This window comes from Puma concolor, chromosome E4 (assembly GCF_028749965.1).
Source record: "Puma concolor isolate L17-30 chromosome E4, mPumCon1.1.hap2, whole genome shotgun sequence".
Taxonomy (NCBI): domain Eukaryota; kingdom Metazoa; phylum Chordata; class Mammalia; order Carnivora; family Felidae; genus Puma; species Puma concolor.
Window position 1 is genome coordinate 34270022 of NC_141683.1, and position 24626 is coordinate 34294647.

At 49.2% G+C, this 24626-nt stretch overlaps 1 long non-coding RNA gene across 1 annotated transcript; it reads right to left on the minus strand.

Annotated features, from left to right (window-relative positions):
* Positions 1-8000: 8000 nt before the first annotated feature.
* LOC147572567 (uncharacterized) lies at positions 8001-10116 on the minus strand. Its single transcript, XR_015245973.1, has 2 exons — positions 10029-10116; positions 8001-8736 (listed from the first exon to the last, which is right to left on the minus strand). It is a non-coding gene; the product is annotated as an uncharacterized LOC147572567 (long non-coding RNA).
* Positions 10117-24626: the final 14510 nt, after the last annotated feature.

The window sequence follows — 24626 nt, forward strand, 5'->3', positions numbered from 1 at the left end:
ACAGATTATCCTTTAAAGTGAGGTTCAACTATCTCTCTCTGTCTCTGTCTTTGTCTCTCTTTTGAGAGAGAATGCCAGAGAATGCCAGTGGAGTAGAGAGGCAGAAGGAGAGAGAGAGAGAGAGAGCATCTTAAGGAGCCTACACTCTCAGCAGGGAGCCTGATGCACGGATGGACCCCAAAGCCCTGAGATCATGACCTGAGCAGAAATCCAGAGAGCCCAACGTTTGACCGACTGAGCCACCCAGGGGCTCCTCAACCTCTCTCTTATGTATATATCCATACATTAAGTTTGTATCTATCTATCTACCTACCTACCTATCTAGATATATGCATACTCATTTATGTGCGTATCTCCTGATTTCTAAAAATTAAATCCCTCCTTTCCATCCTTGCACTGGATGTGTGATTTGTGGTCTGTCCTTTATAGGGACGTAGTATCTCCAAGGATATTAATTTGAATACTTTAAAAATTACCTTCTTTAAACTATCCATTTGTTTTCAGTTTCTGTCTCTCTGTCTCTGTCTCTCCCTCTCTCTCTCTACCCTCCGCCCCCAACCCCGACCCTCCTTCTCATTAAAGGCTCTTCTAAGATACCTGGTTATCTTTGGCTGTCTATTCGTATTTTAAACCACCGCATTGGGAGTTCCGGGTACACGAAGGTGCTTTGCTTCACGCAGGCGGACTGGGAGCCAGCCGTGACCCTGACGTCTACATGCCATTTGGGGAGGATCTCTTCTCCGGAACCATTCAGTGTCTCAAGAGAAAAAGCCCCACAGTGTTTTTCTCCTTGGGGGTTTTGTTTGTTTGTGGCTGTTGGTTGTTTTGTGGTCCGGGGGAGGTTGGTGCACGACTCGTGTGTATTTGGAGCAAAGGGCTTTCGTAGCAGTCAACTGCTCTGTGTGCAGGATTCCGGCAAATCCCCGCTGTCCAGCCCCCCCGTCTCGCTCCTGGCTTCGTTCCGCTTGGCATTGGCCGGGCTCGTGTCCACCGGGTCTGCAGGTGTGGCAGCCCCTCCTCCACGTTATTCGCCCGCCACGCGCGCGCCTGTTCTCCGCTTCCTCTCTTACCACCTCCGCGTGTGGCGTCTCCCATCTGCTGATAACCGCTTTTCCCTGCTCGGGGTTCATATATCTTAATTCCTTACTGTTATTATACAGAGGGATCTTTGAAGCGAGAGGAGGAAACATGTCCAGTAAATCTGTCACCTTTAACCAGAAATTAGGTTACTTTTAAAATAAAAGTAATGAGAAGAAAAAGGACTAATGTTTATCGAACCCTAACCAAAGGCCAGGCACTAGTCTGAAAGCTTCACATGTATCCTTTTCTTAATCTACACAACCACCCTATGAGGCAAGCGACTCTTACTTTTTTCCTACTTTACAGGTGAGAAAACAGAGAGATGGGGACAGTAAATCACTGCCAGAGATCTCAGGGATAAACAAAGAGTGGAAGCAGGATATAAATACAGGTGATCTGACTCGAGGAGCACTGTTCCTGATCGTCATGTGACATTAGATACATGATAGATAGATAGATAGATAGATAGATAGATAGATGATAGATTGATAGATGATAGATTGATAGATGATAGATGATATAGATAGATGATTGATAGATGATAGATAAACAGTCATTCAACCTGAAGGTCCTATAATCAATGGTGGTAGATGAAAGACCAAAATCTGTGTCCTAAGCTGAAAGAGTGAAAATCCACTCAGAACGAAAAATAAAAAGCAACCCTGTCCTTCATCAGGTTGGCAGGACAGACACAGATAAAAACTAGCTGCAAGATTAGCAAGAAACAGTTTCCCCAAAGTTATGCAGCAGATTGGAAATGTCATAAAGAATACAGCCCCCCCTGTTTGAGTGACCACTTTTGTCTTCCTGGTGATGCTCCCAAACTCGCTTTGCCGGGATACCCAACTGGTAAATGGCCCTTGTCTCGAGACAGCACTCAATCCCTAGGTAATTTCCACATATCTTAATCCTGCACTGGCAACAGCAATCAGTTCAGAACAGAACCTCACTTCCCTGAGACTGTCCTCAAAATTCTCCGGCAGGAACCCAAACCTCACAAAAGACACGTCCCCTCTTTCCTCTTGTTGAACCTCATTCTCCACTTCCTCTGGAATACCCTCCCTCACCGCACTGAGTCAATAAATGTGACTTTCTCTTGGCTAATTAGGTTTCAGTATATAGGTATGTGTGTTCTTAGAGATTCATTCCTTTGGCTTTAAATGCATGAGCTTTCTGTGGCGTCAGAGCCCCCGACAGGGTCAGATGTGGAAAACCTCATGAAAACCTTAGGAAAGAGGGGTGCCCTTGAAAGGAAGAGAGGTCAGGACTTGGAAGGCACATCTAGCTACTTTGTTGTTTTTTTTTTTTAATTTTTTTTTTAACGTTTATTTATTTTTGAGACAGAGAGAGACAGAGCATGAACGGGGGAGGGGCAGAGAGAGAGGGAGACACAGAATCTGAAACAGGCTCCAGGCTCTGAGCTGTCAGCACAGAGCCCGACTCGGGGCTCGAACTCACGGACCGCGAGATCGTGACCAGAGCCGAAGTTGACCGCTTAACCGGCTGAGCCACCCAGGCGCCCCACATCTAGCTACTTTGTATTCTGTGCTCTGGTTGGCTTAGTCTTTCCTCTTGCCTGGTCTCTGGGCACTGACTCCTTCCAGGAAGGTCTCAGATTTAGGAGTCAGTTTCAATCCTGCCTGGGGCACTTACTTGCAACTGCTATTTCTGAGCTGATAACTATCTCCACTCTACCCCTTCCCTAGGAAGGACCTGCTTGAGTCAGGTGGAGCTTCCTCATAAGCGTCTTAGCTGAGAGAGAGGATACCTAGCCCTCATGCCCAGTCCATGGTGGAGAGTTCCCCAATCCCGGGCAGCATAACTGTGAGAGGGGCTGAGCCCCTGTCCCAGCCTTGACTGTGCTGGGGTTAGGGCCAGGAGGGCAAGTGGGGTAGGAAATATCACTACTTTTGGAGCTCTGGAAAAAAAAAAAAAAAAAAAAAAAAAAACCACCAGAGCTGGAAAAAAAAAAAAAAACCCACCAGATTCATTTTGGAGTAAAAGGGCCCTCGGGGCTAAGGGGCGCCTGGGTGGCTCAGTCAGTTAAGTGTCAGACTCTTGATCTCGGCTTAGGTCCTAATCTCGGGGTTTGTGAGTCTGAGCCCTGCAGACTGCCCTGAGCCTGTTTGGGATTCTCTCTCTCCCTCTCCCTCTCCCTCTGCCCCTCCCCCACCCATGGCGCTCTCTCCCTCCCTCCCTCCTTCTCTCTCTCTCTCTCTCCCTCTCTCTTTCTCAAAATAAACATTTAAAAGAAAGGATCCTCAGGGCCTTGACGGCTATAGATGAGTCCCCGTGGACATAAGGTCATCTTTATTGTTGTTGTTACTGATATTATTGATGCTTTTTATACTGCTATTATATTTTTAATTGGTACTGTATTGCATTTTTCCAAGTACCTTCACACTGGGTTTTCTCCCGGTTACGTGTACACAGTATGGATGGTCCATCCCTCATTTTACAGCTGAAGAAACGGAAGCCCAGAGAAGCTGTGGCTACTTGCCTATGTCGGTGACAAAGCAGGGGTCTAAAACCACAATCCCCTGCCCCCAGTCAACGGTCCATCCAATTTCTCCTGACAGACTAGCAGGACACTGAGCAGTGAGTGTTGGGAGAATCGCCTGAGCCTGGGGTGTGTGAGCCGTGGAGATGCCCGGAGTCCAGGCCATCAGTTCTCAGGGGGCAGAACTACAGACTCCAGAAACGGGTTCCTATTTCCACATCTCCAAGCCAGAACCTATCTATTAATGCCACCTCCGGAAGCCGCCCAGCCCGCATGAGAGTGGGGCCGTGCCCTGGGCTCAGATTATATAAGCGGAGTCTGGGCAGCTGCCAGCTGTCAGGAGAGGAAGGGGTGGAGGAGGGCCCTGCCTCTGCTCTGGCCTCCCCAGGGTGAGTGTGGGCACAAGAATGCAGAGAAGAGCCCCGAGCCAGGCCAGGTAGGTCTTTGCCTTGCAGCCAGCTCTGCACTGACAGGTTCAAACCAGTCTGTGGCTTAGCCCATACTTCAGGAATGGGGGGAGGTGGGGGGCGATTCTTCTTCTTCTCCTCCCCACCCTAAACTAACTAGGCTGTCCAGGAAGAGGGTGGACAAGGCAAGAGGCGATGGTTTGGGGAAAAACGTGCTTCAGGAAGGAGACAGTGCCTGGGACTGGAGGCCCCTTCTGCTCTTCTGAGCACTGGCCCCTGAAGTCAAGTTTTAGACCCACAGACACTGCGGGGTCTTTATTGGGAGCGTTCCAGGCATCGGTGTCTCTTTCACTCAGTTCGACCCCCCGAATCGACTTTTAGCTTTTTATCCATTCTGCCTATAGCACCCGGAGTGAGCTTTCAAAACACAAATCTAACCAGGCCGCCCCCCTGGTCTCCCATCGTGCATCAAGTCCAAATTCCTCAGCATGGCCAGCCAGGCTCTGCTCTAGAACAGCCTACCTTCAGCCTCACCGTGCCCCTCTCTCCTCACTGCTAACCAAGCTAGGCTCAAGTTCCCGGAGAGGGCTGTGTGCTCTCCTGCCTCAGGATCTTTGCACCTGCGATTTATGCTGCCTGGAAGGCCCACTGTCTCCACCCCTCAGCCCTTTCCCCTTTCTCTTCCCACTTATATACCTCAGATCCCTCGGATGTGAGCTTGTTGTCTCCTTCAGAGAACTCTACCCCAATACTGTACCCCTTACGGTCCCCTTACATGCTCCAAAAATACTCCTTATGACAATTGTCGCTATTCATTTAATGTCTATCTCAGCCTTTGCTGGACTGAATTGAATGCTCCAGGAGGACAGGGAACCCGTCCTACTCACTACTGTATCTTCAGCACTGTCTGGGGGGCGAGTCAATTACATTCAGTTTATTGAGAACCTAATAGTCAGATTCAGCAAAGACTTGTGAGTACTGGACCTAGGATTTGGACCCAGGCCTGGAGGCGTGAGCCCAGAGCGCATCGCCTGTTCCCACTGGGCTCTGCCGGCCAGTGGGAATCTCAGAGAGGTACTGAGACCTTGGTCTGCCCTGGAGGAACAGATTGTAAAGTTGATAAGAAAATGATACAGACACAGGAAACAACCGGAAGCCATACGTGCCTCTGTGATTTGGTACCAAAGAACCTGATACGAACAGTAAATGAAATCGGAAATCAGAGAAGGGAGAGATCCCCAGGGGAGTGACAGATGCCTGCAGCGATGGAGAGGCGGGAAAGGGCATTCCAGGAGGCGAGACAGCAGAAGAAGTGAAGACAGGAGCAAGTCAGCACGGGCGGGAACCCCCCAAGCAGACTGTGCACGCTCCTGAGGGGTAAGAGAGGAAGCATGAAGAGGAGAGGCGGTGTCTGTGGCCGAGGGTCCTGCGTGGCAGACACAGAAGTGGCCGCACTGGCGACGGGAAGTCATTTGAGGTTTGGGATGCAGAGGGCAGCCTGAGGCTAGTGGAGATCCAGAAGGATCATCTGGGAGTGGTATGCAAATGAACTTCAGCAGGAGTGCCTGAGTGGCCCAGTACATTAAGTGTCCATTTCTTGACATCATCGGCTCAGGCTGAACCCCGCATCGGGCTCTGTGCTAACAGTGTAGAGCCTGCTTGGGATTCTCTCTCTCTCTCTCTCTCTCTCTCTCTCTCTCTCTCTCTCAAGAAATAAATCAACATAAGAAAATGAACTTCAACAAAGCAGAAAGAAGAAAAGGCAGGAAGGAGGGATGGACAGGTGGAAGAAGGAAGAGAGGTAGCCTTTGCTGAGCGCCTAGCAGGCCTTTTATAAAAGAGACCTCATCTGGGGCACCTGGGTGGCTCAGTCGGTTAAGCGGCCGACTTCGGCTCAGGTCATGATTTCACAGTCCGTGAGTTCGAGCCCCGCGTCGGGCTCTGTGCTGACAGCTCAGAGCCTGGAGCCTGTTTCGGATTCTGTGTCTCCCTTTCTCTGACCCTCCCCCGTTCAGGCTTTGTCTCTCTCTGTCTCAAAAATAAATAAACGTTAAAAAAAATTTTTTTTAAAGAGACCTCATGTAATCCTGTCAACAGCCCCGAATGGTGTGTACGTTTGTCCCTGTTTTGCAGATAAAGAGGCTGGAGTGTAAAGACGTAAAGTGACCTGCCTAGGGCTGCGTAGCCAGAGAGGAACCAGAACGGACGCTTGGGTGTTCGCCTCCCAGGCAAGCAAGCTTTCCTCTGTATCACAGGGAAGTGGGTGTCACCTGACAGCCCAGTTAGGAGACTGTTCAAGCAGGGAGGTCGCAGGCTGTTGGCTTTGGGTATAAAGAGACTTTCCTGAGCTCAAATGAGTCTGCCTGTCTCTGGGACCCGGCTCTAAAACATGCCCTGAGAGCCAGCAATGAGGTCAGGGGCAGCACAGGGCCGGTCCCGGGAGAAGTGTCTAGGGTGGGACCACACGGCAAGTCGAATCCAAAGTAAAGTCTCGGAAGATGCAGTTAGAGCCCAAGAGTCCACCTGGCTGGGGAGTCGGGGTAACTGGGTTCTAGTCCCGGAAGCCCCACTTTGAGACTTTGGGTCGGGGACTCAATCTGTTCATCCAACAGACGAGCTTCGTCTGTAAAACATAATTACAGATCTCAACTTCCTCTTCTGTGTTTTGACATCCGAACGATCTTATGACTGTGGGCATGTTTTGTCCCCCGAGAAACGCTGGGCTGGTGGAAGGGGTGGTTGTCAGAGATCCAGAGGAGATGGGCAGGATGTCCCAGGGCCCCGTGGACCCTCTCGGGGCTGGTGCCCTGAACTGGTTTGTCATGAACCATTTCTCCCTCTGACCTATTGCTTCCGATCAGTCCATTGCTCATGTAAGCACCCACCCTATTTAAATCACTGCGCTGGCCAAGTATTGTTCCAATCCTCTCGGCACCCATCTTTCACTTTTTCCTCTTGCTGTTTAATCAAATGAGGTCGTCAGACTAAGCCATTGCGCTGTTGGTAAACAGTGAGTTACCTCCACCCAAATATTGAGACATAGTAAAATGCTTCTTTTGCATTTTCCGCAGCCCGTCTCCCTACTCCAATAAATTCACCATCTGTGGCACGTTTGGGTTATAAATTGCAGGTATAGCTCACCAGCGTCAGTCACAGGATGAAGAAAAGGGAAGCAAAGTGCTTACTGGTTTTCACTGCTGGTTACCTTTAAAACACGTTGCATTTTATGCGCGTGGACGAGGGAGCCTACCTATTGACCGACACGGTGCCTTGCAAATGTATCTTTCACAGCAAATACATCGCAGGGGGCATAGGTATTTTCATTCATTTGTGCCAGAACCTCCAAAGAAAAATAAAATGCCAGTATGTTGCTCAAGCGCACACAATTCTTACAAAACAAAACTACTGTAAAATATCTGGATGCAGCAGACCCATCCCAGTAGCCTAAGGAAACAGTGCTCCCAGGTGTCTTTGTGGATACATGTCTCTACAAGCATGCTTGCTGTCTTTTGTCTGTGCACATCTGCTTAGCACTGAACACTTTGAAGGTGCCGGGCGGCGGGGGGGGGGGGGGGGGGGGGGGGGGGGGGGGGGGTGCCCTCTGAAGATCAGGGTCAGAGAGGCCAGCCTGGGAGGATCCCGGTTTCGGACCCAGGCCTACAATCCAGAGAAACAAAGAAAAAGAGGCAGAAAGGCTGAAGCGCCGAGGAGGGATCGGAGAGACGGGAGAGCAGCAGGATCAACAGAAAGACAGGCCCAAAGGAAGATAGCAAGGGACATTACCCGGAGCTCAAAGAGTTTTTGGCTTTACTGAAAATGAGACCTACTGTAGGGAAGCATCCTAGATGTCCTTGACTCTTTCGCATCACGTTAACCCAGTTTGTATGATCAGTTTGTTTGGGCATATTCTCTGCTCCCTGAAGGCAGGGGGTTGGGGACAGGATGGGAGAGGATGGGGGTCCCCAGATGTTTGGGCAAGTGGCCTTTGAGTAAATCCACCCTGCACTCCTGTCTGCTGGCAATCCGTTCATTTATTCATCCAACACCTGTAAGAGGCCGGGCATGGCGGGAGTCGGGCGAACAGAGAACAGAACCCAGTCCCCTCATGTTCTGCGATAAAGCCGCAGAACTAGAACTCCTGCCGGCCACATTAGTCTGTGTCTGGACTCAAATAAGGGAGTTGAGCTCTGATGGCTCTTGGATTCTCTTATTGAAGAGTTCTGCCTTTCTTACACTTTCCTATCAAATTCTTGGGAAATAATTCCAGCCGTGGCGCAGCTAGACCACAGGGGATATGCGGATGGTCTCCATCTGGCTTGGGACCCCTGGAGGACAGGGGGGCGTCAGAAGCCTGGCATGGGGGTGTGGTGGCCATTCTATCAGACCAGTGCAGGAGTCAAGTGAGGAGACTGGACTGCTGACATGTGGTGGCCTGGCGTCTTCGGTCTCCTGGGTCTTCTTGTACCTCTGAGTGTTAGGAAGATGCTTTGTTCAACGGCGGGGAGCAGCCCAGAGGGTTGGGGCCTGGACGAGAGAATGCTGAAGGGCATCCAAGAACCTCGGACCCCCTCAGCCTTCAGAGGGGCCATCCCTCGTGTGCACAGCACCAGGCTCTCCCACCTTGCATCTGGGTCAGCATGGCTATGCATGGTGCCCAGCTCAATCTGTTGACTGCCTTGCTTCTTCTCTCCTCCCCATCAAACTCCGTCCTCCTCAGGCAATTCACATGCCCTCTCCTCATGCACAGGCCTGCAAGATGGGGCCAGTCAGCCTGTCTTCTTGAAATCCTGCTGGAATAATGAAGGACACAAAGCGGCACCCATTTCTGTCCGTTATGGGAGAGCACCCAGCCTTCTGAGGCCCTTCCTTCTCCCTCCACAAGCTCACCTCACTTGCTCCCCTATTCCTTTCTGTCCTCAGCCTGGGAAGAGAATGGCAAGAATCCTTCCTCCCTGTTGAACCAGTTTGTCTACTTTCTTCTCCCTTCCCCAGAGCCCAGGTCTCATTAAGCCCAGATTCCTCTGTGTGTGTTGAGGGGAGGGGGCACAGGGCAGGGTGGAGCTAAGGGGGCTGGCACTGATGCTAAAGGGCAGAGGGGGGATGCATTTATTTGTTCATATAGGACTTCGCTTTTAGCAGACTGAGCTTTCCATGGTGGCTATCTCATGTCCTGGTCCCCACCCAGCAGCTTTAACCCCGTCTTTATGAATCTAATTCCAATATGGCGGCAGGGGGAGGCGGTCTCCACACTACCAAGAAATTTTTGGACACTGGCTGGCTGGCTGTTTTACAATTCAACTCAATTCTGACCAGGCCTCCCCGGGAGACAGAGTCAGATCCCACAGGTTAAGGGCTCAGTCTCCAAGACTCCCTGAATTCACATGCTAATCACTAGGCCAGGTTGTCCCCTGTGCCTCTGACCAATCAGCTTTAACTCAGAGGTTTCCACAATCCTTCCCCCCCCCCCCCCCCCCCCCCCCCCCGCCATGTTCACAACCCATTAGCTCTCTAAACCCCATCCTTTTTTGGTTTTGTTTTTAACGGAGGCTTCATTGCATAGTCACAGTTTATTAATTCACTGGCCAAGGGTGACTGGACTCATCCTCCAGCCCCCACTCCTCACGGGCGGGTGGGGGGCGGGTAAGGTGGGGTCTTCAGGTAAACAACTCCCATCCTTAGGTGACCTAGGGATATTCCAAAAGTTGCCTCATTAACACAACAAGAGAAACTTTTATGATTCTCACCATTTAGGAAATTCCAAAGGTCTTAGGAGCTCTGTGTGAGGGCCCAAGATACATTTCTTATTACCTGTCACAGTCCCACCTGCCCTTAGCTCCTTCTCTCCACGGTCTCCATAAAATCCAAATGACCCACACAAAGGCTGCTAATCTGTGAGCCCAGTCCCAGCTTCCCTCCTAACCAGCCCCCCTGGATGGCTCCTAACGGCCCGCACTGTTTCCCTGCAGAGCCTCACCCGACAGCTTAGTGTTTTCTTCCCCGCTTTGCCTTGGAAAGGTGAGTAGCTGAGACAACAGACTCACCAGGGAACTGGCACATCACAGAGGAGGTGGCTCTCTAGAAATGCAGGCTCAGGGACACAGGACTCCGGCATCATCGAGCTGTGGCCCTTCCCCCCACCCCCACCCCCGCAGTGGAGGCAAGTCCCAGCTCCCTCCACGTGGCTACCTGGCCCCGCTCCCATCTCCGTCGGAACAAGCCCAGAATTCCTGGGTGTGAGGAGGGCCTTATCAGACGAGGCGACTAGAAGCGTGATTGCCAGGCCAGGGTCCAAACTGCAGGGTCTATACCACAGTCACGGCGTCTGAAAGGACAAGGGGGGTTGGGGGGGAGCTCACTAACCGCAGCAGCTTCCTGCTCCCCCTCTTCCTGAATGCAATCCAAGCTCATTCGCAGAGCGGAGGCGTCTGCCGAGGCCAGGGTCTTATCAAAGGGCCTTTTGTCTCCCTGAGCTAAACATTGACTCATTGTTACCTTTCTGCCGGGACTTTTCCAGAGGTGGGAGGCGGCCCAGAGCCTAGGGTCTGCCCGTGGCCTTGAATGCAGTGGTGCCAGAGAGAGAGAGCAGCCCTGCTCTGGGAGGGGACAGACCCTGGGGCAGGCCTATGTGGTGGCTTTGCTCAGGGCCTCCCGCGCAGGGATGACGGGGGATTCAGCAGGACGACTGGACGCAGGGTTACCTTTCTTCAAGATGAGGCATTCTTCCACCTTTTCCTTCCCGCCTTCTAAACTCAAGCCTGTTAAAGAATTCTCCTCTGCTGGCTTCTCAGATGAAGCACTTTATCCTTTAAAGAAGGGGATCAACATCCTCTGATCTGTCAACACTGCCTGCTTGGCCCTCGCGTTGGAATGCTTTCTGAGGGCATCGTCTAGGTCTCCCCCCATTAGACTGGAAACTCCCTTCTTTGCAACTCGAAGCCTGAATACAAGCAGTCATGTTCTGTACATGTTTGTTAAATACTGATTCTACGGGGCGCCTGGGTGGCTCAGTCGGTTGAGCGTCCGACTTCGGCTCAGGTCATGATCTCACAGTCTGCGAGTTCGAGCCCCGCACTGGGGCTCTGGGCTGATGGCTCAGAGCCTGGAGCCTGCTTCCGATTCTGTGTCTCCCTCTGTCTCTGCCCCTCCCCTGCTCATGCTCTGTCTCTCTCTGTCTCAAAAATAAATAAAAACATTAAGAAAAAAATTTTTTAAATACTGATTCTAGCCTCAGCTCTCCCGTGGACAGTGTTTGAAAGGTCTATGTGGAAAGTCTCTCTCTCTCTCTCTCTCTCTCTCTCTCTGTCTCCCTCCCTTCCTCTCAGGATTGGACATAAGCTGCAGGTTATTTCATGTAGATCAACCACCCACTGCTGACTATAGTCACAGCATTGACTATAGTAAATGACACAAAATGAGTTGAGTTAGATTCCTCCCCAAGCCTCGAAGGCAATTACGTGTCTCAGGAAAGGGTTAATCACTTCCTCTCCACCCAGAGACACACCCCCAAAAGTCATTAAGTGAGAAGTGGTAACTTCAGAAGGAAGAATTTCCTCCCAGCCTGTGTTCAGCTGTGTGGGGGCCCAGGCTCCTTTAACACTGATGCCACCTGAGAAGGACCCCAGCCTGGGCCCACATGGAGGCCCCGGGGCACCAACATGCCAGTCAGCTCCTTCCCCCACGCCCAGCATTTTCTACTAGATGCAAAGCTCTGACACAGCCTCAGTGTGTCACAGGGCATGCCTCCTTTCTGCCAGCCTGCCTTCCATCCCTCCCCGCTTCTGTCCGGGGGCCGAGAGGACCCTGGAAGGCAGTGTTAGCGTTCCGCTGACCCAGACCATTTCCAGAATGTGCCTTTTCTGCCCTCTTAAGCATATAGTCCCACTCCTCAGTGCTTGGAGGGTGTATGTTCCAGTTCCCTTCAGGTACCAAGAGCAGCTTCAAGAAGTCAGGATGCCGGAACGGTGCACTCGGGTTCTGGGAATGAGCAAGGGTGGGAGCACGAGTTCGTTTATTCGACTGGAAAACGGGGGCAGTGGCTTTTGCAGAACAAATGTTTTCTGCTTGGGTGTGTTTACGTAGTAGCTGTATGCTGGTGAGAGAGGGGGCCTCGGGCACAACACCAGGGGTGAGGACAGCCCCACGTGCTCCCCAACCTGGACTGACCCAATGCCACCTTCCTTTCTCTGCACACTCACGCTTTCCTCAAGGGTACATGGGTCTGACCTCACCCGACTTCAGTATCAACACGGGTTCTTTTCTGTCATTGTTCCGAATGCAGTTTACTTCTCATCCCTACCTACGATGGCTGATGGCTATTTTAGACCTTTGGTCTTAGCAAGGGCCTGCCCCTTCGCCTACTTCTCTTGCCATCAGCGGTTGACATTCAGAGGGAAAATATTACCCATTAAGAGGGAATTCCTTCCATCTCTCAACCCGTACCCATAAAGTTGGGTAGTTTTTTTTTTTTCAATCTGTATTTATTTTTGAGAGAGAGAGAGAGAGAGAGTGAGCTGGGGAGGAGCAGAGGGAGAGGGAAATACAGAATCTGAAGCAGGCTCCAGGCTCTGGGCTGTCGACACAAAGAGTCCAACGCGGGGCTCGAACCCACGGACTGTGAGATCACGACCTCAGACGAAGTCGGACGCTTAACTGACTGAGCCACCCAGGCGTCCCCCCCCGCCCACCCCTTTTTTTTCTTTTTACATCTCTCCATGCTTTGCTTCTTCTCCCCTGACCTGGAAGAGAAGGTGCTGACCCTTTTTCCTAAGAATTCATTCTTGTTCACTAGATTCCATCCCTTCTTTCCTTCAAGAACCTTGCTTTATAATGATCACCTTTCCTATATGTTTTTTTTTCCTTCGTAGACTCCTCAGTGTATGATCATGCTCAAATGTTTTCCATCCCAAAGCAAAACCAAAACCAAAGCAGAACAATCCTCCTTGACCCTGATGGCCTATCAATTTCTCTAGCTTCCTTTCACCTTACAGCTAAGCTTAAATTGCATTCACTGTCTCACGTCCACGTACTGCACACAGTGCTCCTGGGTTAGCTTTCCACATGCAAATCTCCACCGGAATTGCTTTTGCTGAGATTGGGGACGTCCAAATTTCCGCATCCAATGGAAACGTTTTATTTATTGTCATATTTGACGTATCTGGGGCATTTGATACTGTTGACCATGTATCCTTCTAAAAACTCTTTTAATTAGCTTTCAAAGTCTCTCTTTCTCTCTCTGTCTCTGTCTCTCTCTCCTATCTTTCAGAGAACACCTTCCATATGTTATTGTTTTTTTTTAAACGTTTATTTATTTTTGATACAGAGAGAGACAGAGCATGATCGGGGGAGGGTCAGAGAGAGAGGAAGACACAGTATCTGAAGCAGGCTCCAGGCTCTGAGCGGTCAGCACAGAGCCCGACGCGGGACTCGAACTCATGGACCGCGAGATCATGACCTGAGCCCCAGTAGGACGCTTAACTGACTGAGCCACCCAGGCGCCCCCCTTCCATATGTTTATTAAACAAACATTTGTCAAATGCTCACTATGGGCCAAGCATTCTTCTACAAGATGGGCAAAGCCCTTGTTTTCACAGAGCTTACTTTTGGTTGAGGGAAAGAGATGGCAAATAAAATAAGTAAACAAAATAGGAGATAGTGGTGAGTCCAATGCAGAGAACTAAAGGGGGGAACTCTAAAGGAAAAGGTTGAGGGTCATCTTTAGATGGAGTATCAGCAAAGCCTTCTCTGAAGATCTAAAATTTAATCAGAGACTTGAAAGATAAGGAACCAGCCATGTAAAGATGAGGCGAAAAGAATTCTAGCAGAAGGAACAGCCAAGGCAAAGTCCAGAGCTGGGTCAAACTCCATGTGTTTAAAGAACATGCAGACATATTCCTGCATAAAGCCCTGCGACCCAAGAGGATGAGGTGGCGAAGACATAGGAGAAGCAGGTAGCACCCGGAATACAAGAGGAGAAAGGATTTCAAAAAGAAAGGAGTTGTCCGTGAGAAGGATTGCTCAGAGACAGAATAAGATGAAATCAAGGGGGACCATTAGATCTGCCAACACGGACACCACTGCTGACATTCGCAAGTGCAATCATGGGGGCATGGTGGACACGGACGCGTCTTTGAAGGGGTGGAGGTGTGAGCGTGGGGTGAGAAAGGAGAACCCAGGACTATTTCAAAGAACATTCCCACAGGAAAAGCAGAGAGATTACAATCACATTTGATTGCCTTTCCCTCCAGCTAGGACGTGAGCATCTTTCTAAACTGGATTTGTTTTCCCAATATTGGGTAGAGGATTGGAACTCAGGAAATTGTACAATGAATGAATGAATGAATGAATGGACGAACTGAAACCAGAGACCTTGATTCTATCCCCAGGTCTATGCCTTCTAACCTCACGAGCTCTCGCAAACTCATTTTCTTCCTACGTAAAGCGAGAGTAATAATTCTACCTTTGCCAAGATCACAGGGCTGTCTGGTGTTCAAATGAAGTTATTCATTTATGGTAGCTTTGTAGTGGCAGAAACAGCACTAACCTTGCTGACAGGCAGATGCGAATTCAACTAATTACCAACTTATGAACCTGGGCAAGGTAAGTCACCTGTCTGAGCCTCAGTTTCCTTAATGGGAGGTTGTATATAAATGTGTGGGGCTGTCATGAGAATAAGTTAGATGTTGGAGGTGAGAATGTCTGACTCATAACAGGGGCTCAATAAATGTTAGTTGAAGTGGAGGGGAGAGGAGGCGTTCATCAGCCTTGGTGGGGTCCCCCCGGGATGCCCGGTGCCTGGGGGAGAGCTCTAGTCCGAATGCTGCCGGGCAGCAAAGCCACAGAGCTCTGTCTCCTTTCCTTGTGCAGGATGACCCATGCAGAACCGCTCTGGGTCTCCGTCCCAGCGTGGAGGAAGTAAGAAGAGAAACCGACATCGGCACAGTCCTTGTGCTTCCCCAAATATGCATCTCATGTATGTCTCAAAATAACTCTGTGCATCCAGAACGTAGCAGAGATGTGACATGACTTGCTCAAGGGCACATGGCCATCACGCGATGGCACAATCGGGTCTCGCTGCTCCATATCCTGAGGACTTTCCCTGCTTCCTCCCTTCCAAGACTGAAGGAGAAGAAATCAAAGGTTTGAGCACCTAAGGAATGAGGAAGCCTTGATCACGGTAACCTATGCTTCCAGGAGCATGAGAAGGGGCATGAAGAGGGGGAGACAGCTCACGGGGGGCTCAGGAGACAGATCACTAGCATGGGTGATGGGTGAGCAGGAAGCCAAAACCAGCCCCAGCCTCCAATAGCTGACAGTCACTTTTTTGAGATGAACCCCAGAGAAGGGGGCGGGCTGTCTGCCTCCCACGCAGCTCAGGTGCCCACCCAGAAGGCTCTTCCTTGCCCCTGTGCCCAATCTTCCTGGGCCCAAATTCCTGCCACGTAGTCACTCACCGGTTAAGTTCAACAGTAGAGACGATGCCTCCAGATGCTGTTGAATGTGCATCATCCTATCCTGACGTGACAGGCAAGCAGAGCAGAGAGGCCACAGGAGTGGACTCTTAAGAGATCTTTCCGACTGGAACGTCTCCTGAAGTTGGACCATGTTCACCTCCTTGAGAGGATATTGGAGGAAGGACACTTTTAGGAAGTGTGCACAACAGCCAGAGTTCAAGACTGGACGCGACTTGAGTGACTTAGGGCAGCTCTCTTAATCTGTTTCTGCCTCCGTTTCCCCTCTACTAGGGGGAAGGATTAAACAGGATAGTGTGGGTAAAGTGCCTACCTCCGTGTCCTGTACATATTTAACTTCAGTAAATGTTGCCTATCGTTATAACTCTCAAGATGAGCCCCAAGGTCTGACTCCAGAGTCTACCCTTTTACCCTGTGCTCTGCTGCCTTTCAGGGACATGAGTATGTTCCTGGGGATTTAGGATGAGGTTCTCCATCTCTGGTTAGGAGGTTCCTCTGTATAGTCCCAGGCCCCGGGTGGAGACAATGTCCACACCTTTGCTTGTCAAGCCTGACTACCCAAAGGACCACTGGAGTATCTGGTTACCGACCACCATGCAAGTTGCAATATGAACAGGGCATATCCAGAGACAGTGAAAAGGTGCACCTCAGGGGCCCCTGGGTAGTTCAGTTGGTTAAGTGTCCAACTTCAGTTGAGGTCATGATTTTGCGGTTTGTGAGTTCGAGCCCCGTATCGGGCTCTCTGCTATCAGCACAGAGCCCGCTTCAGATCCTCTGTCTCCCGTTCTCTCTCTCTCTCTCTCTCTCTCTCTCTCTCCACCTCCCCCACTCACGCTCTTTCTCTGTCTCTCTCAAAAATAAACATAAAAAGACGTCTTTCTTTAAACTTACTAATTTTAAACTTTAAAAAAGTTCCAGGGGTGCCTGGGTGGCGCATTCAGTTAAGCCTCCGACTCTTGATCTCAGCTCAGGTCATGATCTCAAGGTTTGTGGGTTCAGACCCCAAGTCGGGCTCCACAATGATGGTGTGGAGCCTGCTTGGGATTCTGTCTCTCTTTCTCTCTGCTCTCCCTCACTCGTGCATGCTCTCTCTCTCTCTCTCTCAAAATAAACTTTAAAAAAAATTCGAAAAAGAGTTCAGAGTTCCCACATACTCTTCACTCAGCTTCCCCAAATGTTAGCATCTTACAGAAGTCCACTTATTAAAAGCAAATCAAGGGACTCCTGTGTGGCTCAGTCGGTTAAGCGACCGACTCGAGCTCAGGTCACGATCTTGCAGTTTGTGAGTTTGAGCCCCTCTTTGGGCTCTGTGCTGACAGCTCAGAGCCTGGAGCCCACTATGAGTTCTGTGTCTCCCTCTCTCTCTCTGCCCCTCCTCTGCTCGTGCTCTGTCTGTCTCTCTCTCTCAAGAATGAATAAACATTGGGGCACTTGGGTGGCTCAGTAGGTTAAGCATCCGAGTTCGGTTCAGGTCATGATCTCACAGTTCATGGGTTCGAGCCCCGCGTCGGGCTCTGGGCTGACAGCTCCAGAGCTCGGAGCCTGCTTTGGATTCTGTGTCTCTCTCTCTCTCTCCCCCTCTGCCACTCATGCTCTGTCCCTGTCTCTCAAAAATAAACATTAAAACATTTTTTTTAATGAATAAACCTTAAAAAAATATTTTTTTAAACCAAATCAAGATGTCCTTTTCCAATGCAAGATCCAACCCAGAATTTTCACGGCATTTATTTGTCATGTCTCTTTTCCCTTCAATGTGTGATCGTGCCTTTGTCTTTAAATATCCTGGTGCCTTTCAAGAATCCTGGCCGATTATTTCTGCGGAATGTCTCTCAATTGGTATTGGATGTTTTCTCATGTTTAAGTTCAGATTGTGCGTTGCTGGCAAGAACACTGTGACATTGTGTCCTTTTTAGTGCAGTATAATAGGAGGCACTGGCTATCAACTACGCATCATAACCCGTGATGTTAACTCGGTTAACTTTGTTAAACTTGTATCTGCCACGTGTTTTCATCGCAAAGTCACTGCTCTTCCTGTTTCGACCAGTATGTATCTTACAGGTGGATACCTTGAGACTATGCAAAAATCCTACTTCCCATCATGCTTTCTTCCACTAATTTTAGCATTTATTAATGATTTTCACCTGTAACAATTATTACTGTGGTGGTTGCCAAGTTGTGATGTTTGTTTCCATCATTCCTTCGGCATTTATTTATTGGGATGCTACTGTACCAGAGTCATTTCTTAACCCCCATTTAATTATTTACTCAGTTATTTCTTTACATCACTATGGGATCATACATATTTATTTTATTCTGTGGGTTACAGTCCATGACTGTTATTTATTGTGTTGCTCAGCGTAGCATATTTGGCTAGAGAGAGACCCTTTACATTGGCTGTTCTGTCCTTTTGACATGCTTCCACCATTCTTTGAGACTTCCTTGTGTTTTTAAAATGTGTTATTATTGGGGCGCCTGGGTGGCGCAGTCGGTTAAGCGTCCGACTTCAGCCAGGTCACGATCTCGCGGTTCGTGAGTTCGAGCCCCGCATCGGGCTCTGGGCTGATGGCTCAGAGCCTGGAGCCTGTTTCCGATTCTGTGTCTCCCTCTCTCTCTCTGCCCCTCCCCTGTTCATGCTCTGTCTCTCTCTGTCCCAAAAATAAATAAACGTTGAAAAAAAAAATTTAAAAAAAAAAAAAAAAAAATGTGTTATTATTTTTAAAAAATGTATTAATGTTTATTTTTGAGAGACACAGACAGACAGACAGAGCGTGAGCAGGGGAGGGGCAGAGAGAGAGAGAGGGAGACACAGAATCTGACGCAGGCTCCAGGCTCTGAGCTGTCGGCCCAGAGCCCGATGTGGGGCTTGAACTCACGAACCGTGAGATCGTGACTTGAGCTGAAGTCAGACACCAAACAGACTGTGCCACCCAGGCGCCCCAAGACTTCCTTGCTTTGGGCATCACGAGATGTCTGGGGCCCATCTTGTTCTTTCTCTGTTCTCAGCCTGAACTTTTTGAAGGACTACTGGACCCTATTTTGTAAAATTATATTAAGAAGCCTGATGTGGGTGCTAGATATGTTCGTTGCGACTGGGGTGTTATTACTCCTAGGCCCTTTTGATGAATAGAACGAGGAAATATATGTATATATTATATACACACATCTGTATCTTTATCTATATTTACCTGTCTGTATATATATATTAAAAATCATGAGTTCATATTGATAACTCCAGTTGTAATCTAAAATCACAGGGCTTTTTCTGGTCTTTCTCATTTTCTCATTTGTAACTCTCTTCTCCAATGGCAAGAAACCTAGTGCTTTCCTCCATAATAAAGTTACTTGTGGGGCGCCTGCGTGGCGCAGTCGGTTAAGCGTCCGACTTCAGCTCAGGTCACGATCTCGCGGTCCGTGAGTTCGAGCCCCGCGTCAGGCTCTGGGCTGATGGCTCGGAGCCTGGAGCCTGTTTCCGATTCTGTGTCTCCCTCTCTCTCTGCCCCTCCCCTGTTCATGCTCTGTCTCTCTCTGTCCCAAAAATAAATAAACGTTGAAAAAAAAAATTAAAAAAAAAAAAAAGAAAAAAGAAAATTAAAAAAAAAAATAAATAAAAATAAAGTTACTTGTTTGCTCGATCCTGTAATACACACAAACGCAGAATGCTAGCCCATAAATGGGAAGTACGTCGCCATCAGCTAGAATCTGTCTTTAGCCTTTGACATCATTGTGTGAACCGGACTAACACCATCTTGGACGAACGTGTCACGACGACTGCTTTGTGACCTGAAGCTTTGAGTACAGCCCCCACATCCACATTCTTTCCTTTTTGTCTAATCACACCCATAAGTATACCCTTGGGGCATAATATCCTTTAACTGCTCCGAAGACACGATATTTCCTACCTGGTGGGTTACTGGCACGTATTCCCCAGTCTCTAGAGTTATAGGAGCACATCTTACGGAGCTGAGGTTGCAGACGTACGTGTCTTGGGTCTTACAGCCACTCAAGACACGCTTCTGTCCCTGAGTCCCCTTAAGAAACCATTTCTCAGGGCGCCTCGGTGGCTCAGTTGCTGGAGCGTCTGACCTGATTTCGGCTCAGGTCATGACCCCAGGGTCGTGGGTTTGAGGATTGAGCCCCAAGTCAGGCTCGGTGTTGGGCGTAGGACCTGCTTGAGATTCTCTCTCTCTCCCTCTGCCCCCTCCCCCTGTGGCGCTCTCTAAAATAGAAATAAATGAAGAAATAAACAAATACATAAATAAATACATAAATAAGCACACCTGCCGTTATCCTCAAGCTGGACGTGTCAGCAGGTACCTCCCGTTCATGCAGCAATCACATGGTGAGAGTAGATTTTTTTTTTCAAAGTTAGACTCGTTCTTTTCTTCCCCACTCCCTTTCGTGTGGTATGACCTTCATTTTTAACGTAATTAAGTTTGTTACTGTGTGTATTTCACCTGGGATCCTTCCACCCTCCTCCAAACACACACATCCCGCTTATGTCTTTATTATTTACATATTTATTTCCTGGATATGTGAAACATGACCACAGTTCTAAAATCGGAACTATGCAAAAAGTATACTCAGCCAAGGACAGTTCTTGCCATCCTTCCCACCCTCTCCCTGTCTCCGCTTTCTACAGCCTTCCCACCTACCCTCTGTAGCTAATCAGTCCCATTAGCTTGCGGTTCCCCGTTGCTGTACAAATGCAGGTATGCGTGCATTTTCTTAGGTCCTTTTCTTTTTTACATGAGAAGCAGCGTCCTACAGATGAAAAGATAATTTTGGCTGCTGCTGGAACGGGTGCGGGAGGGGGGCTTGAGTGGATGTAAAGGGAACAGTTAGAGACCTGCCACCAAAAGAGAGCAGATGGGGGGCACTGGGGCAGCGGTGGTGTTAGAGGGAAAGGAGGAGGACAGGTTTGAATGTTTGGAGGTGACGTGGTGATTCGGTAACTGATTACTCAGGGCCAGGGCGAGGGGCCCGGTCAGAGACGATGCATTGGTTTCCGGCTTTACTGATCGGACGGATGCTAGTGTCACTGGCTGAGACCTACAACACTGTAAAAGGATCAGATTTGGGCAGAGGGTCCCCCCTCCTGGGCCCGGGTCTGGACATGTTGAGTCTGAAGCGGAAACAGAGCTGGCAGTTGAGACATAAAACACAGAGGGGAGCTGTGAAGAGAAATGTCTCAAGCCGCGTGAATTCTGCCCCGGTTTCCTGGACACGTAGGTCAGGAAGTAAGAGTGCGGCGGCGCAGGGAGCATGATCTGCACCCAGTTCCGGTGAGGGGGGGGGGGCGGCGGGGGGTTCCTTACACCACCAAACAAGGCCACGACCCCAGCTAGGTGTCCTACAGTTCAACTCCACTCTGGCACCGCTTACCCAGAGACATCAGCAGATCCACAGGCTGGGGGCCCCGTCGCACAAGACCGAAGCCAGTGGGGAGTCCAGCTTGTGATCTGTGCTTCTGACCAGCTGGCTGTAGGTCAGAGGCTTCCGCGACCCCTCATTGGGTCCGATTAATTGGCTAGAGCGGCTCATAGAACTCAGGAAGCCCGTTTACCCCCTAGATTACCAGTTTGTTACAAAAGATGTTGAAGGATACGAATCAACGACCAGGTGGAGAGATACGCAGGGCAAGGTCCCAAACAAAGAAGTTTTTATCCTGCCGTGGATGCGTTCTGGTTCACCAACATGGATGTTTTCCAAACCGTGTCCTTCGGCCTTTTAAGGCGGTTTCGTTAACATAGGTCTGATTGATTAAATCATGGGCCAGTGGCAATTGAACTTCTTCTCCAGCCCGGTTCCCCTCCCCAGAGGTGGGGGACGGGGTGCAGGTAGGATTGACAGTTCCAGCCTCTAATCTCTGGATTGGTTCCTCTGGGAACCAGCCCTCACCTTAGCGGATCTAGGGGCTTTCCAAAAGTTACTCATTAATATAACAGATGATATCCCTCTCTCCCTCTTCACAGGAAACCCCAAGGGTGTTAAGAGCCCAGTGCCAGAAACGGGCACAGAAACGAAGACCAAGTGTGTATTTCTTATTGCAAACCAAAATATTACAGGAAGATGTGCTGGTCCGGTGCAGAAGAACAACCCCAAAAAGAAAACCTTGGGAGTCACTCAACTCTCTTCTTGCAGGAGGCTGGTCGCTCAGGGCAGCAGCCCACAGGAGGACTGTGCCTTCCCAGCGGGTGAGGTCAGAGGCACAGGGCAGTGCCTAGGTGGAGGTGGGACGGCAGAAGATTCAGGCTGCAATTGTGCCTGATTTCAAGTCACCCTAAAATGCTAATGATCCTGTATGTGAAGTAACTTCAACTAAACCATATCCCCACCGCTCACAAGACCTACGTGGACCCTGGCTATTACAGAGCCCCTGCCTGAGGCATGGGGGTTGGGGGAGTCACGGGGAGGGGGGAGGGCACCAACCCTCTCAAGCAGATGGGCACAGCAGGGAGCGATGGAAAGGAGGCCCCTGGGATTCCTTAGGGAGAGTGTAGCGGGGGTCAGGTCAGTTGGAGGTGTAGATGCCAAAAGTCATCTTGTGTTTTCTTCCTCTCCGTTTTCAGGCCTGAAGGTAAGGAGGTAGAGAACATTCCAGAGCTCATTTCAAGGAGACAACCCTATTCGTGGATAAGAAAATTTTTGAACAGTGTCTTGGGGCAGATGCTCAGATCATGAGGGGCTCTGAGCATGGGTGTGGCGGGGAGAGCTTCCTGGTTGACCTACGTACAGCACCCACACCAGGAGGGAACAAGAGGATCGAAAGGGTGACATGGGAGGTGAGAACGGACGTGTGCCTTGTGTTAGGTCCCTTGATATCTCCTACCCCAATCTTTGGTTAAAAAGTCAGAGAACAACAAAAATGCTTCAAGTAACTTGGTTTCCTATGAGAATCGATTAAAAGCCTGGGCTTTGAGGCTGGTCGGGCTTGGGTCTGATTAATTTGCTGGGAGTGGGGACAGTGAGGGTGAAACGAGGCCACAGTGCATGGAGTAGGAGGGCGGGCAGCGCCGGGAGGCCCCGGAGCCACACCCCCAGATGGAGAGCACACAGGATGGTACATGAGCAGGTTGTCTGCAGGAGGTTCTGGAAACTGGAGGAGGGCTTTTGACTGTTCTGGGCTGAGGAATTTAAGTGTAGGCTGATATCAGTCCAATCCTCAAGGGCACCCACTGGCGTCTGAATTACATATGTATATGATAATAATATTAATAGATTCCATTTTTTGAGCAATGTGGTAAGTGTGTTTCATATGTATTGTCTCATTTGATTCTATTTTCAATGAGCATCATTTCTCAAAATTATTGTAAAAGGTAAGGATTATTACTGCTTCTACAAGGTTCATTCTTATTATATAATTTTTTTTTTTTTTTTACACTTCATGTTCAAACTAAGTAACTGTAGGATCGCGTTCCCTGAACCAGCATTCCCTGGTTCCCTGAACCACACAACAAAGGAAGTTAAAGGAATCAAAAATAAACCGAAAAGGAAACAGGTGCAGGGTGCTTGGCAGCCTGACTCATAAGCTTGCACTCTTGTCCACGATATGTTTCTCTCCCCTCCCTTCTCCCATCTACCCATCCACCTATTCTTCCATCCACGCATCCATCCATCCATCTGTCCCTCACCCGTCTGTCCATCCATCTATCCATCCATCCACCCATCCATCCATCCATCTTTCTGACTATATATCAACTTACAGACATAATTCCTTTTTGAGTGGGAGGTTGGATTAGATAATCTAAAACGTTCCTTCCAGGTCTTAGGTTCTATGAGGTATATTTTATCTTAGACCATATTGTGATTATTTTTGGCATGGTGTTTATCTTCCTAATTAAGTTGCTTGGACTCATTTTAACATATGTTTCAGAGCTGGCATGGATCTAAGAGATAGTTCCGTCCAAGTTCCCCATTTTATGAGTGAGATGCAGTGACTCACTATAGCTCATCTGGCTTTGCCAGGATACCATTCTGCTTTGAATTATTTTGAACCCTGGATACGTGGCAAGTGCTGAATAAGGACAATGATCCAGATAGGCAATGAGCAAGAGGGAATGGAACTAGAACATCACCTGTTTTTACCTCCCTTGTCTGCCAAGGGTCACTGATGACAATGGTGATGATGGTGGTGGTGATGAGGATGACGATGGCAATGACTCCTGCAATTCACTGGGCCCTTATATTAGAAGGGATTTGAGGAGTCATCCAATATACCTTCTTGTTTCCTGCCAACTTACGCCTGATTCATTTCTGAAAGATGCCTACCTTATTTAGAAAATGCTTGAGACATTTTCTAGTCTCTATTTGAGCCACCTCAAATAGATTTGAGCCATCATTCCCCTCTGTTATATAGGTTTATTCTTTTTCTCCATTTTAAAAATGAATAACTATAGAACGGCATATAGGTCACTGAACCACACAGCAAAAGGAAGTTGGAGGGAGCAAAAAGAAGTCAACTATATGACCATGGGCGACAAGACATTGGTGACAAATTGGAAACTGGGTTTGGAGATAGAGAAGCTGGCTTCCCTGAGACACAAACACCATATTCATGCCGATCCCTTTCTTTTCTGCTTCCAGGAAACCTGGCGTGGGTGAAGTTGAATCACCTGGAGGGTGTGCCAAAGCCTAGTCGGTACTTTGGACTTTCACTTGCAGCAAGATCGCTCCCGCTTCCTCTCGGAGCTGAGTCGGGCGAGCTCTTGGCTTCCATCCCTGCCTCCATTTGCTCCCTTTGAGAAGGAAGAAATAAGATGCCGAAGACCATACTATCATTTGTCGAGTAGCTACACTATGTTAAGCACTGAGTTTTACATATTTCATATCACCTGTTCATCTCAGCAATGTTGAAAGGATGGTATTATTATCCCCACTTTACAGATAGGAACAGCTCAGGGTTCCCTGATTGGTAAGCGATGGCTGTCCAATTGAGCCTGACCTATATACGCTCTATAGTCCGTCACATGAAGAAAAGAGCATGGGCGCATTGTGGCTCCATTCCTCCTCAGATTCTGAGACATGATTTCTCCTGCCTGTCCCCTGGTCGCCACCTCCTCTAGTCTATGAGCTTCATGCTCTGACAGGACGATCCTCCTCTCCCTACACATATGATCGTGGATCAAGGAATGGAGTGCTTTACCTCGCACACACATATTGCAGACTCTTAAA